The sequence below is a fragment of the Podarcis cretensis genome (genome assembly GCF_951804945.1).
Source record: "Podarcis cretensis genome assembly, chromosome: 8".
NCBI lineage: Eukaryota > Metazoa > Chordata > Lepidosauria > Squamata > Lacertidae > Podarcis > Podarcis cretensis.
The window spans coordinates 73,016,236-73,031,574 of record NC_137177.1 but is presented as its reverse complement, the minus strand read 5'-3'; positions in this window follow the sequence as shown (position 1 = coordinate 73,031,574).

Here is a 15,339-nt window from a genome sequence, read left to right as displayed (position 1 = left end):
GCCCAATTTATTTTTCTTCACGAATTTATTTATAAAAAATATATTTTTATGGCACAGAGGTATACATCTAAGTTTACAGCAATAAAAACATAAAACTATACAATAAAAGCCATAAAAAGGTAAAAACAGACACCAATTGACCACTGAGGAATGGTGTTCTTAATTGCCTGCATAGGGATAGAAAAGCTTTGAGCAGGCATTTAAAAGTTGTCACAGAAGGCGCCTGGTGAATCTAGTGGCAAGGTGTTCCACAGGACCAGGGCAATTACACTAAAGGCTTGGTTCCTTGTTGTCATTGTCAAATGAACCTCAGGGATCTCCCACTGACACTCTTGCAGATGATCTCAGTGATCGAGTGGGATGATATGACGCATTAGGAACTTGGCAACTGTACAGAGAGATCTATAAATGGATCCCCAGCCCTGCCCAGCAAGGAGCGTCCTCTCCCCTCTGACCCAACCCTATTTCAGGCTGCAAGGAGAAGTGAAGATGATGTAGCATCCTTGCTCCTTCTTACTCTCGCCTCCTGCAGCCACACTCCTGACGTCGCTTCCTGGGGCCCCCAGCTGCTGCCATGATGCCAACCACTGGGCAACAGAGCTGCCCACCCAGCAGACACTTCTGCAGACCACCCACAAGAGACATGTCTGCATTCTAGTCTCAATATACTTTCCATTCTGGGAGAAGCCTAGAAAGCCAAAGAAGCAGGCTGGAAAGGGAACGCGTCCAGTTGCAAAAGTGTCATTTCTGCGCATGCCAGGTGCAACGAACCCAAGGCCCTGCGGATGTCATAGGACTCCAGCTCCCATCTTTATTTGACTGTTGACCAAGGTGCTGGGGCTGATGGGAGTTGGAGGACGATACGATAATCTTTTTTGTCATTGTCCCATACAGAACAACGAAATTGAAAAAATCTACATTCAATGACACCTGGCATTAATGTTTTGTACATAAAATTGAACATGCTTATATTCCCACTGCAGAATCCTAAAAGGGCCACACACTTTCTCTCTTACACACACCTTTTTTCCTTTCCACAGCCCTCCCTTTAAACACCCCTCAGCCATAGGTATTGTTATGTACTGAAGTTCTTACCCTGAGCCAGCAGGGGGATACTGTAGATATTTCAGGTCCACATATGCAAATAAGGGATCGAAAGTGACGTTCAGTGATTGGATAGTTACAGAAAATTGTTACAGTTACGTTGTACTGGAGCTTTATATAAGCAGGCTGGCTGAACCCTTCAGTTCAGTTCTGTTCTGGCCTGTGAATAAACAAGAGCTGTTTGAAGAATCGCTGTGTCGTCTGATATGTTCACCCACAACTTAACAGGCATGACTCCCTTGCTAGAACTCATATGCCTCCCCAATGCCCCCTCTTGTTCTGCAGCACTGCAAATTCCCCCTTTAACCCCAGCAAACTCCACCTGTCCCCACCTGTTCCTCCAGCTTTCTTCCCCCAACTGTGGGACGCCTAAAACACACACACACAACCTCACCCTCCCATCCCTGTTCCTTTACACTCCTCAAAATGCCCCCTTATCTCCCAGTCAGTTGTCCTTGCCCCTTTCCCCAATTCCTTCTCTTTCCCTCCTGACCACCACCACCAGAGAGGACTAAAGCAGTCCTGTTAACCCAGGCATAGGCAAACTCGGCCCTCCAGATGTTTTGAGACTACAACTCCCATCATCCCTAGCTAACAGGACCAGTGGTCAGGGGTGATGGGAGTTGTAGTCCCAAAACATCCGGAGGGCTGAGTTTGCCTATGTCTGTGTTAACCTGTCCTCTCCCACTTCTCTCGCCACCACATCACGACCGCATTGTTTTCCCAGAGCAGCCTCACCCCACTCCTGCCTTTGGAACTTTGGAAAACAGCCAATAAAAACAGAGTGGTGACATGCTTGCATTCTTATTATACGCAAGAGACATTAAAAGCTAGTTTACTGTGAGTGAAATTCTCCTAACGGGTGTGTGTGTGTGTGTGTGTGTGTGGGTGGGTGGGTGGGTGTTTGCGTGCATGTTATATATTACATGTAATATATGTTACATATTACATATAATACATGTAATATATGTTATATATTACAAACTTCAGGGAAGTTTTTAATGTGTGACATTTTAGTGTATTTTTGGTCTCTGTGGAAGCCGCCCAGAGTGGCTGGGGAAACCCAGCCAGATTGGTGGGGTACAAATTATAAATTATTATTATTATTATATTACATTTCTCTCACTTTTTCCTCTAAGGAGCTCAAGGTGGTGTACATTGTTATTCCCTCCCTATTTTATGCTCACCACAACCCTGTAAGTCTGCCTGTCTAATTATATATAAATACCTGTCTGTCTAATTATATATAAATATCCTCTTTTTCCCAGTTGGGCCTCAAAAATCCCTTGGAGGTGTTCAGCACATACTGTAAACAGGAAAGCCTATCTACAAATTACTCTAAGATTTTGATTTTCAGCAAACAATGTCATAGGTATAAATGGTGCTTAGCCGTCTATGCACCTGTTGGGGGGGGGGTCAGGAAAAAGGAGTTCAATAAAATTGCTATAAACTGTTGTGATGGTTCAGAGGTTTAATCTGAAATCAAGCTGGATTTGAATTTGTTAGTGTCTCTGGTAATTTCTCTCTCTCATTTCATGGATGTTAGCAAATTAGATTTAAAAAGCCAAAATAATATTAGAATTGGAACTGTCGGAGATGGACAAGGGAATTTCGTTTTAATGCTTAGGAACTTGGCAAAGCCTTTTTTTTTTTTTTTTAAGGATTCTTATATTATGGACATCCCAAATAATTTTATTGATACTATGGCTTAATACAAATTTCCCATGGCCTCTGGTTAGAACAATAAACTTATGAGCTGAACTGAATATACAATTACTGCATTTTTGTTTTGTTTTCACCTTCCGTATAATAATAAAGTTTTCATTCTGAAAATCAAATTGCACCAAACATTACAAAAGAGAAAGCACTAGATATATACTACAGCCCCATTGGTGAGATGCATGGCATCACATTTTATTTTAAAGTGCATTGCCCACATTTCTTTATGCAATGAACTCAAAGAGGCTTACAAAACAGAACCACAAAATACTGTATTTTTTCATGTATAACATGCCCCCATGTATAAGACGCCCCCTATTTTTGGGGACTCAAAATTGAGAAAATGGAGGGAGATTGTATCCATGTATAAGATGACCCACAATTTTGAACATAATTTTAAATTTAAAAAACCCTAGTCTTATACAGTGGTACCTCGGGTTAAGTACTTAATACGTTCCGGAGGTCAGTTCTTAACCTGAAACTGTTCTTAACCTGAAGCACCACTTTAGCTAATGGGGCCTCCTCCTGCTGCTGCTGCGCCGCTGGGGCACGATTTCTGTTCTCATCCTGAAGCAAAGTTCTTAGCCCAAGGTATTATTTCTGGGTTAGCGGAGTCTGTAACCTGAAGTGTATGTAACCTGAAGCGTATTTAACCCGAGGTACCACTGTACACAGAAAAGTACGGTACACAAAAATGCTGCAATAATGGTTCAAATGACTTAACATCACTTATATATTTTAAAACTAGGATCATGGTCAAACAACTGGCTACTGTACATATAAAAACCAGGGAGACAGCATTCAACACCCCCCCCAAAAAAACCCCTCTCTGAAAGAAAGCCTTAAGGTTGTATCCAGTGCTGTGAGCATGATCCTTTTCGCGCCACTGGAGGATTTCTTCACGATTGAAATCTAGAGGAGTAATCCAACCATCAACCCAAGTGGGGAGAGAAAGAGATTAACCAACACACATTGCAGTCCTGAAAAGGATCACTCCCCCTGACACACACACACATTCCAGCTGGTGTTATTTGCAATTTTATTTCTAGACATAATGCACATGTTAAAAATGCGAAGATGCACTGAATGTCAGATCACATCAGAGTTCTCTCGGTTGGGAGGTCTGCTTAGACCTCACCAGTGGCCTTTGAATGAAGGTTCTCCTCACACAATCAAAGCAGGCAACCTTTTTTTTTAAACAATAAAAAAGAATTGCTTGAGCCCTGAAGGGACAAAGTACTGAGACCATTGAGGGAGGATTTAATTCTGTGATTTCAAGGCCTGAGCGAGGTAGCTGGAGCTAATTAGGTGGTTCCACCTGTCTCTCAAAGCAGCTTTAAAAGCATTTTTGTGTGTGTGTGTGTGTGTGTTTTTCTTTTCTTTTTAAGAGCTTGTGTGTTTGCTTTCTGGGTTAAAAGGTCGTTTGCGCACAACCTGACATTCTTTGCTAAGTGTGGGGGTCAGGACACAATTGAGAGGAAATCACACATCATTGGCTTGGATTCTTTGAAAACATTATTGCCTCCTGATTGGCATGAGTGTGGCGGGAGAGATATTGCACTTGTCAAGGCTGGACATCCAGGTGCATCACAAATCTTGTGGGACGTACACAAATAGAACTATGTGACTGTGCTGATAACATAAAAGGTAAGGTAAAGGGACCCCTGACCATTAGGTCCAGTCGTGACCGACTCTGGGCTTGCGGTGCTCATCTCACTTTATTGGCCGAGGGAGCCGGCGTACAGCTTCCGGGTCATGTGGCCAGCATGACTAAGCCGCTTCTGGTGAACCAGAGCAGCACACGGAAACGCCGTTTACCTTCCCGCCAGAGTGGTACCTATTTATCTACTTGCACTTTGACGTGCTTTCGAACTGCTAGGTTGGCAGGAGCAGGGACCGAGCAACGGGAGCTCACCCCGTTGTGGGGATTCGAACCGCCGACCTTCTGATCTGCAAGTCCTAGGCTCTGTGGTTTAACCCACAGCGCCACCCGCGTCCTGTAATGATACAGTAAAAAGAAATTCTGCACCAAGGTTGCCTAAATTCACTGGCACACGCAAAAGTTGAACTCTACAGCTGGTACACATTTGTAAATTTTATTTTGCTCCTTAAATCTTGCATATTTTATTTTCTTCCCGCTGCTAGTCATGGGAGGTGACTCTTCACAGCAGTGTAAGATTCCTACACTTGAGAGAGTGAGTGGGTAGCTATTCTTAGTATAAATAGGTGAGGCTGCATTTGCCTCCTGTTCGATTTTCAGGTTCTCTCAGGAAGGACTACGCCCTTTCTATTCTTTGCAATCTTTTCAAAGCCACCCAACCGAAGCAAAGCAAGTTACTCGGGTCACTTCCACCTGCCTTGGCTGATCAGGTCCAGGTCAGTGATCCGGGTTTCAGCCCTGCCCAAGCCTCAGAGGAGAAGAAAGGGGAACAAGGTTCTCTCTACCAGAGACTCTGAGGAGCCAATGGATTTGCATATACAGTGGTACCTCGGGTTAAATGCGCTTCAGGTTACAGACTCTGCTAACCCAGAAATAGTACCTCGGGTTAAGAACTTTGCTTCAGGATGAGAACAGAAATTGTGCTCCGGCGGTGCGGCGGCAGCAGGAGGCCCCATTAGCTAAAGTGGTGCTTCAGGTTAAGAACTGACCTCAGGAATGAATTAAGTACTTAACCTGAGGTACCACTGTACAGTCGTACCTCGGGTTACAGATGCTTTAGGTTACTGACACTTCAGGTTACAGACTCCGCTAACCCAGAAATAGTACCTCAGGTTAAGAACTTTGTTTCAGGATGAGAACAGAAATTGCGTGGCAGCAGTGGGAGGCCCCATTAGCTAAAGTGGTACCTCAGGTTAAGAACAGTTTCAGGTTAAGAACGGACCTCCAGAACGAATTAAGTTCTTAATCTGAGGTACCACTGTATCTGCCATGGGGCTGGAGGTCCCCAAAATAGCAGCTTGGATTTCCGACCGGCTCTCAGACCTCCCTACCCCAACCTGCCTCCCATGGCCACAGAAACAGAAGGAATTCAAGTCAGGCAGGAATTTCAGGGCCACCACAGCCATGGGGCCCTACTTTATAGAGGACACTCCTCTATCCAAAGCGGTTCTATCTGAAGGGCTGTCCGAACCACACTAGGCTTAAAGATGAAGAACCATGAGAAGGGAGAGCAGGAGAGTGAAGTTGTGTACCAGTGGTTAAGCACCTGGACCAAAGGCAAACAGGTCACAGCCTCTCTGACTATGGTGAAACGTGCTAGATTTCTACTTAAATTATAGCAATTCTTTCTAAACTGGCATCTCTGACTGCAAACTAGCATATGTAGGTGTTATGCAAATTGGCACCCTCTTTTGTCAATTTAGATAATTTAGGGTCATCTAGTCCTTCCCCCTGCAATACAGGAATCTTTTCCCCATCTGGGGCTCAAACCCACAACCCTGAGATTCAGAATCTCATGCTCCAACAACTGAGCTATCGCAGGATTTATGAGTGGTCACCCTGTCTGTCCACTTAGAATAAGGTTACCAGATTTTTTTTCAATAAATCCGGGGACACTTTTCAACTTCAGTAGGAATGATAGGATTTTGTATGGGGACTGATTTGTAAATCCAGAGACTGCCCCCAGGAAACAGGGACACCTGGTAACCTTAACTTAGAAGGAAGTGAGGCCACTTGGGAAGAGGAGGCACCTGCCCAGATTAGGGCCAAGTGGTTGGCATAGGGAGCCCTGAGCTATACAAACTCCCAGTCTGAACTGAAATTCCTGTCCCCCTGGTCTGGGGGAAACAGAGAAGAGGTCCTTAGGCCCCAGCAGAACATCTCCATCTCCCTCCCATGGGTACTTAAAAAGTGCCTATCCAGTTACTCCAGGGATTGGGTATACGATGTAATCCAACTATGGTACAGTCCAGAGATATCTGCTGCGAAGCCTCTGCTAATGGAGCGATCCCTTCACCCAGGTTCAGAGTGCTCATGGAATGCTTATGAACATTCAGACTGCTCAGTTGTTTTTCCTAAGGAAAACCTATCAGGGTAAGAGGTTTAGGAAGAAATGCAGCTGGCTGAACATTGAGGGTGGGTATGGAATGGACTGGCAAGAATTCTGAACAAGGAGCACTTCATACTGCAACGTTTTGTTGTGGGTCCCAACTGTATCATATTTCACTGTACAGTGGTACCTCAGGTTAAGTACTTAATTCGTTCCGGAGGTCCGTTCTTAACTTGAAACTGTTCTTAACCTGAAGCACCACTTGCTAATGGGGCCTCCTGCTGCCACCGCACAATTTCTGTTCTCATCCTGAGGTAAAGTTCTTAACCCGAGGTACTATTTCTGGGTTAGTGGAGTCTGTAACCTGAAGCATCTGTAACCTGAAGCGTATATAACCCGAGGTACCACTGTACTCTTTGCCAACTCCTGTTAAATCACGATGGGTTGTATCCAGTATGAGTCCCACTCAGAGTAGATCTGTTCAAATTAATGGCCCTAAATTAATCAGGTCCATTAATTTCAAAGGGTCTGCACTGGATATAACCTAGTATCTCACCCCCCCCCCCTTTTTATGGGGACTATGCCACAATCCATTTTTTGCTCTGCTAGCCAGGATATGGCAACCCAATCACTCCTGTATTTCTGGAATCTTTTTTTCTTTCTTTTTTTTCTGAATGGTCCCGGAAGCATTTTTCTCTCTTTTCCTCCTCCGTCATCATTATCAAAAGACAATCAGCAAACAGCATGAGACAAAACACAAAGCTGGTGAATACCAGGTGCAACTGGAATGCTTTCCCCAAAAAGTGCTGGGTGTTTAGGTGTGTAGCTCTCTGTGTGAGAGAGAGAGGAGGCGGGAGGGAGGGAGCTGGAATAATTTGCAGATCTCCTTTTTTAAATTCGTTAGGCATTTTAGCACACACACTGCGAATTGTAAGGAAACCCTTATTCCCCTCCCAGAGCTACAATTCCCATAGTTTAACAACCATTCCACATCTTCAGGGAACTCTGGGAATTGCAGTTCTTGGAGATTGGGGTGTGTGTCTCCTAACAACTCTCAGCACCCTTAAACTATCGCTCCCAGTATTCTTCAGTGACTGACTGTTGAAAGTGGTATCATAGTGCTTTAAATGTATGGTGTGAATGTGGCCTGGCTCATATTCACTGCTAGTTCTCCTTAAGAGCTGAGCTACTGAAATTAATGGGCATGACTCACTCAGGTCCATTAATTTCAATGGGCCTACTCTGAGGAGAACTTAGTTAGCTACAACCCTGGGTTTTTTACAGGGGTTAACATCAGCCCGGAGGGCAAAGGGAGGCAGGAACTGAGCAAGCTAGTGGAAAATACCCGCAATAAAACGTCTTCCTTGCTCAGTTTCCCCCGAACCTGTTCTGCTACTTCGATTCTTGTCTCTTGGCCGATTTGTCTAAAGGTGTTGTTTTTGAAACCGTATAGAACTGGAGATGGAGTCTGGGTGTTGGGCATGTACCGGATTTGGGCAGAACCACCGATCCCATCTTTCTCCCAACTATTTTCAGTAGTTGTCTTGCCACAGGGAAACTGTGAAACAGTTGGGTAATTTTAGACTCTGGCCTTAAAGGAGGTGAAGGGGCTCTTTAGATGGCAACAGGTATTACCACACTTATTCAAAATAGAGGACACCAGCTCAGTTACAACGTCCTTCTGTCCCCCATCACATATTCCATCAAGTGGAATCTTGGAGATAAGCCCCAAAGCACTTCCACCAGTATAATAATCATCAACATCATCCTCAAACAAATGTATAGGCTACAGCATCAAACCTTCAAAGCGGTGTACAAGTTAAAGCAGACTAAAAACACAAGTCTGAAGAAAATCCAACCAGCAAACTCTAAAAACAATAAAACCAGTGCTTTTTTTCCTTAAAAAAATCTTTAGGAGTACTCTCATTTTCCTACTCATATTGAAATACTGCCCCTCAATGAAGCCAAATTTAGATTCACAAAATGTTTAGGGGGAAAAACAAATAAACAAATAAATTTGTCATATGCAACATGATGGCGATGTTGTGTGGAACATGGATGCATGCCACACAAAAACGTATTTTTAATATTGTTTTATTCGGCATTATTAGATTTTGAAAGCCCAAGAAGTTGTTCTATATTTTAACAATTTGTAAGTCGCCATAAGATGCCATGTAAAAAGCGATGAACTAATAACAACAATATCCTCAGGCTGGAAGTTCGTAGCTGCCAACAAAATTAAAATTAATCCAGAAAATTTAGAAGCCCCCTACAATGTAATTTACAAGCTGCTAACCATTTTGCCAACCTGCCACACCTACGCCGACAACCCCAAGGCTGGTGAAAACTAGTTTTTGAGACCCAAAGTAGATGGATTGGATTTGCAGTGACCAACGACTCATGTTCTGCGGTACTTCAACACAACTCACGGTCTCTGAACTGGGACCATGCTCCCTCCTTCACAATCTTGCCACTCCGTCCGGGAACTTTAGGAAACTGCCTCAGGGAGCCAGACCATTCTTCCATCTAGTTCCTTTATATGGGGCCACTTACACCTCCCTGTTTCTCACATCTGCACCCTACTTTTCAAGAGCATTTAAAGTGCCTGGGAACTGCAGTTTACTCCTCACAGGGCTAACAAATCCCCCCACTTTGCCATGAAGCTCATTGGGTGACCTTGGGCCAGTCATTGCCTCTCAGCTTAACCTACCTCAAAGGGTTGTTGTGGGAATTAAATGAGGAGGGAGAGAACCAGCTACGCCACCTCAAGCTATATACAGTGGTACCTTGGGTTACAGACGCTTCAGGTTACAGACTCCGCTAACCCAGAAATACTACCTCAGGTTAAGAACTTTGCTTCAGGATGAGAACAGAAATCGTGCGCTGGCGGCATGGCGGCAGCCCCCATTAGCTAAAGTGGTACCTCAGGTTAAGAACAGTTTCAGGTTAAGAACGGACCTCCAGAACGAATTAAGTTCTTAACCCAAGGTACCACTGTAAGTGCAATATAAACAAACAAACGAACAATGGCATCTATCCCAATGGTTATGACAGCCTCTCTCAACCTTGTGTATCCAAAATGTGGGACTACAACTCCCATCATCCCTAGCTAGCAGAACACAGTGGTCAAGGATGATAGGAGTCGTAGTCCAACAACACCTGGGGTCTCCAAGGTTAAGAAAGGTTGGGTTAAGATATTGGCCTTGCCTCTCTCTGGTTCTGGAGGTGGCGGCAAGATATTGTTGGGGAGGTTCCTTTGAAGAACTCGCAGCCGTTAGATCATAAGATATACCAGGAATATATTTTGCTCCTTTCGTAGGCTGGTGCAAAAGTTAATGGGTTATGGAAAGGTACACAGGAAATATTAATGAGGTGTATCCAGGCAGAGGTGAGAAGACAGGAATTGTTTGTGGGTCTAAAATAAAGCATGTAAAATGTAGAACAGTAATAATAATAATAATAATAATAATAATAATAATTTATTATTTGTACCCCGCCCATCTGGCTGGGTCTCCCCAGCCACTCTGGGCGGCTTCCATAAAAACCAAAAATACACTAAAATATCACAGATTAAAAACTTCCCTGAACAGGGCTGCCTTAAGATGTCTTCTGAATGTCAGGTAGTTATTTATTGCTTTGACATCTGCTGGAAGGGCATTCCACAGGGCGGGCGCCACTACCGAGAAGGCCCTCTGCCTGGTTCCCTGTAGCTTTGCTTCTCGCAATGAAGGAACCGCCAGAAGGCCCTCGGCGCTGTCCCTCCTGTGCCATATGACAGTTTATCACCCCACTGCACTGGAAGCTTAACATGCTTGTAAAAAAAAAAATCAAGTGCAGTATTATGTGACTGTTCTAATAATAAAATCACAGTAAAACCAAGGCCTCAAGGGAAAGCACACATAATGTTTCCACTAAAAAAGCCACATACTGCCATGCGTCATGTCATTCAAACATGTCATTTAAAGTGAGAGTAGAAAGCAGGATTAATACATGAATGAGGGAGATATTCTGGAGTAATCTTTAGCATATGCTGCATTAAATCCTTGGGGGCCTTCCTCGTGTGTGTTGTGCAGTTCTGATGCATGTTTTCGATGATAGATAGATGATAGATAGATAGATAGATAGATAGATAGATAGATAGATAGATGATAGATGCTTTCCAGCAGAGCTAACTCCTTTCAGTCCATCATCAGAACAAGGGAGACAGAGCGTAGTAATTTATCTCCTGAACAATGCAGCATTCCTGAACCTCATGACCAAGCAGGTATTTGAACCGGGGTCTCGCTAACCTTAGTCTGATACCCTAACCACTCTGCCACAAAGGATCGCCTTTTAGCTTTTCCTTACGTTGCCTTAAACTAGCTTGCTGAGGTAATAACTTTTTTTTATTTTACTAATGTTTTCACTTTACTTATTTCCCTCTCTTATACGTACTTTTCCTAATGTAAACTTTCAAAACTAATGTTTCTATCTTAATATCTTAAAGTAATAATAAAAAAATTGGTATCTGAAGAAGTGTGCATGCACACGAAAGCTCATACCAAGAACTAACTTAGTTGGTCTTTAAGGTGCTACTGGAAGGATTTTTTTTTTTTTTTTGACTATGGCAGACCAACACGGCTACCTATCTGTAACTTAAAGTAATAATGTTCAAATATTATTGTATTAATATTTTGTGTGCACGTGGGCACACACACACAGAGAGAGAGAGAAACCCATTCACTGATGAGTTCGTGGGGATTAAATGTTCCAAAACCTCACACGGACGTGTCCTTTTGAGAGTTTGGAGGAAATACTGAATTAAAGTCACGAGGAGTTCCACTACGAATGAGACTCTCAATAAACAGAAACTCAGTTAAGAGAAAGCAATCAGAAACCTACAAACAGGCAAATGTTATTAGATTGTGTCACTTAACTGGGCTGATTCACAATCCAGCCCCATAATGAACAATCCGCTCAGGTTAGGCTCAGTTATTTAAACCTCACAATAAGTAAGTTAATGTTTTACATGCGACCCTATGAAACCGATGCTGCATGGAAGTCCCACGCTCAGCGTATGCAACCAAATTGTCTACCACTGCCCGACTAGGAAAAGGAATCGGAGTGGTGGTGGGAAAGTTAGCTTATGTTTCAGCCCACAATTCTGGCTCCTGGGCCTTTAAACATTAGTGGGCCAGAAATGATAAGCTAGAAGGCTCCATGGTGCAACACATTCATGCTTTAACTTAGGAATGAGGAACTCCAGTAGGCCAGATCATTATCTTCCCGCACACAGCCCATGGGCCAAGTTTCACTAGGGGGTGGGGTCACCAGCCTGTCCATCACCCAGCATCACAATGATGTGAGGCAACTCTTTTCACCCTCATGGTTTGAAACCAAACTGTGTTCAAATGCACTGCTCCACAAGACTCAGCCATCAGCTTCCTTTGCTAAAAGCATTACAATACCATCACAGTTGGTTATGAAGGGCTCCACTAACTCCTATTTGAGGGTTAGGAAACTGAGAGGCTAGAGAAGGGTGCCTTAAGACACATATGTTGGTCGAGCCATCGTGGAACCAAAGCTACCCCACTTTGGACAACTGGCTCTGCTAGTTTCCGTCAGAAGCCAATTGTGCACAGCGCCAATTGGCCAGTGCCCATGACGTCACAAAGCATCCTCCGCACACCCTAGAGCAGTTATTTCAAGTAAATAATAGGTAAACCAAACCAACTGTTTTATCAGATTAACTTGCAAGGATTGAAAACAAAAACAAAAAAACCATACCAATGAAATGCAGGAGGTACAGTCTGTCCCATTTCTGTGCAAATAACTAGAAGATAAGAACGGTGACTATTTACAACAGCAGGAACTGGTGAAAGGGTCATTGCATATTAAAACAGTTGCAAGATAAGGGCAATCATAATGGTCACAAATGGTCACTGGTTGTGCCTTGTGCAAGCCTGAACTTTGCATAGAAAATGCGAATCTATGCGCGCACGCGCACGCACACACACACAAACATATATAATATTATATATATATGTCAACTGAGGATAACATGTCAGCTTAGGAGAACATGTGATCACAACATGTCATCTAGTTCTCTCAAAGCCGTTAACAAATTCTTTCATTGTTTTAGCTAAAACAGACTAAAACAGCTGCTTAGGAATCTGCCTTATACCAAGGTCAGGCTAGATATGTAGGTAGATCAGGGCTGGGGAGTGTCAGATTCAGGACATAGTTGACTCTCACATCTCCCCACCACCCCAGGTCACACCCCCTCTTCCCAGGTACTATCCCTCACTGGTCTTGCTTTTCACCTGCACATTTTCATCTGGCTGGGATGTGACCTTGAATTCTCATCCTGCCTCTTGCTTGTCTGGATAGAGGATAGAGAGGTCGAGTGTGTAGAAACAAGCCTACTGTACAAAGATAATGTCTACCTCCATTGCTCTGCCCACTTTTGCAAAGCTAGAATTGGTTGGTCATGCCCATCATTGGCTCTGGCTCCCCCTACTGTTCATCTCCCAGCCTTGCACCCTACCAGTTCCAATGGGTGCCAACCACCACTGTTGTAGAACCTGTGGAGGGAAGAATTAGTAGTTAAGAACTACCATTGACTAGTGTTGTCTAGTGTCTGTTGGTAGTGATGGGGCAGAAGAAAAGGAACCCCAACAGTCGAGGGAGCCAGAACCAATGACAGGTGGAGTCAACTAATTCTAGTCTTGTCCCCTATCTTCCTCCTGGCAGATTTTTTACAAAGCTAATGCTTGGAAGGAGGAGGAAGCTGACAGACAAGGCCATCCCCTGAGCATTACCACCTTAAAAGCTAGGAGTTTTCCAGTGTGTTTCACAGCTCTCCTACCCTTCCCAGCTGTTCACATCAGCACTGCTTCATTAGTGTCAGATTCATTTCTGACTGTATACACCCAGGGAACGCTGACAGGGATGCCTCTGCCCTATGTAAAGGTATTCCTACCTTGGCAAATTAGGGACGCAGGTGGCGCTGTGGGTTAAACCACAGAGCCTAGGACTTGCCGATCAGAAGGTCAGTGGTTCAAATCCCCATGACGGGGTGCACTCCCGTTGCTCGGTCCCTGCTCCTGCCCACCTAGCAGTTCAAAAGCACGTCAAAGTGCAAGTACATAAATAGGTACTGCTCCAGTGGGAAGGTAAACGGCATTTCCGTGCTTTGCTCTGGTTCACCAGAAGCGGCTTAGTCATGCTGGCCACATGACCCGGAAGCTGTACGCCGGCTCCCTCGGCCAATAAAGCGAGATGAGCGCCACAACCCCAGAGTTGGTCACGACTGGACCTAATGGTCAGGGGTCCCCTTTAAGGACGCCTATCAATGGGAAACTGGATTGAGAAACAATGCATTCAACAGTACTATTTTATTTAAACAGAACAGGATGCATGTGTGTTTTGGATAACTTCTCAAGAACACAGCTTAAAAGCCCAGCAATGAAAATGCAATGGCCACACAGTAAATGGGAATATTCCTCAGGCAGGCAGGTAGGGGGCTGTCTGAGGGCAAACTGAAGTTGGTGGGTAACTGGCCTGTTTGCCCTAATAGACTGGCCTCCACTGCTCTTGATGTATTGTACACCAATGTGATTTCCAGAGGCCCTTTTCTGGCTATCCTCCATTGTTACCCAAAAGCTTTATTGCTCCTGTGAGATCTACGGCTGCCTTCTTTTTCACACCTGTTATCAGCAGAATAAGTCGTCCAATCCAGGCTGTCTTTGCACAGCCCCAAGAGATGGAACAAAATATGTTAATCCTCCAGTACATCTCTGCCCGTGACCTGTGCTAGGAAACAAATGAACTGAGATCATTGGCAGGTCTGCAAAAAATGCACCTTGCAGACCAAATTGCAAGGCCAGCTCAGAGATAATTTCCAGTTTAACTGGCAGATCAATGGGATGCTGCTTTCTGTGGGCCAATTTTATGGAACTCCCTGTTGAGATCAGGCAAGCTGAACTTCCAGCACACCCACTGAATACTTTATTATTATTATTATTATTATTATTATTATTATTATTATTATTATTATTCCAGAAGGCATTTTAACATAAGTTGGAACCAATCTAGTGCTTCGAGTGTTGGACCAGGACCTGGGAGGCCAGGGTTCAGATCCTGCACTTGGCCATGAAGCTCCCCGAATGAGTTTGAACCTGTTCCTGCCTTGCAGGGTTGCTGTGAGGATATTATGGGTTGAGAACCATGTATGCTACCTCGAGCTCCTTGGAGGAAAGGCAGAATACAAATGTACCATATTTTTCGCTCTATAAGACGCACCAGACCACAAGACGCACCTAGTTTTTGGAGGAGGAAAACAAGAAAAAAAATCTTCTGAATCTCAGAAGCCAGAACAGCAAGAGGGATTGCTGCGCAGTGAAAGCAGCAATCCCTCTTGCTGTTCTGGCTTCTGGGATAGCTGCACAGCCTGCATTTGCTCTATAAGACGCACACACATTTCCCCTTACTTTTTAGAAGGGAAAAAGTGAGTCTTATAAAGCAAAAAATACAGTAATTTAATTTT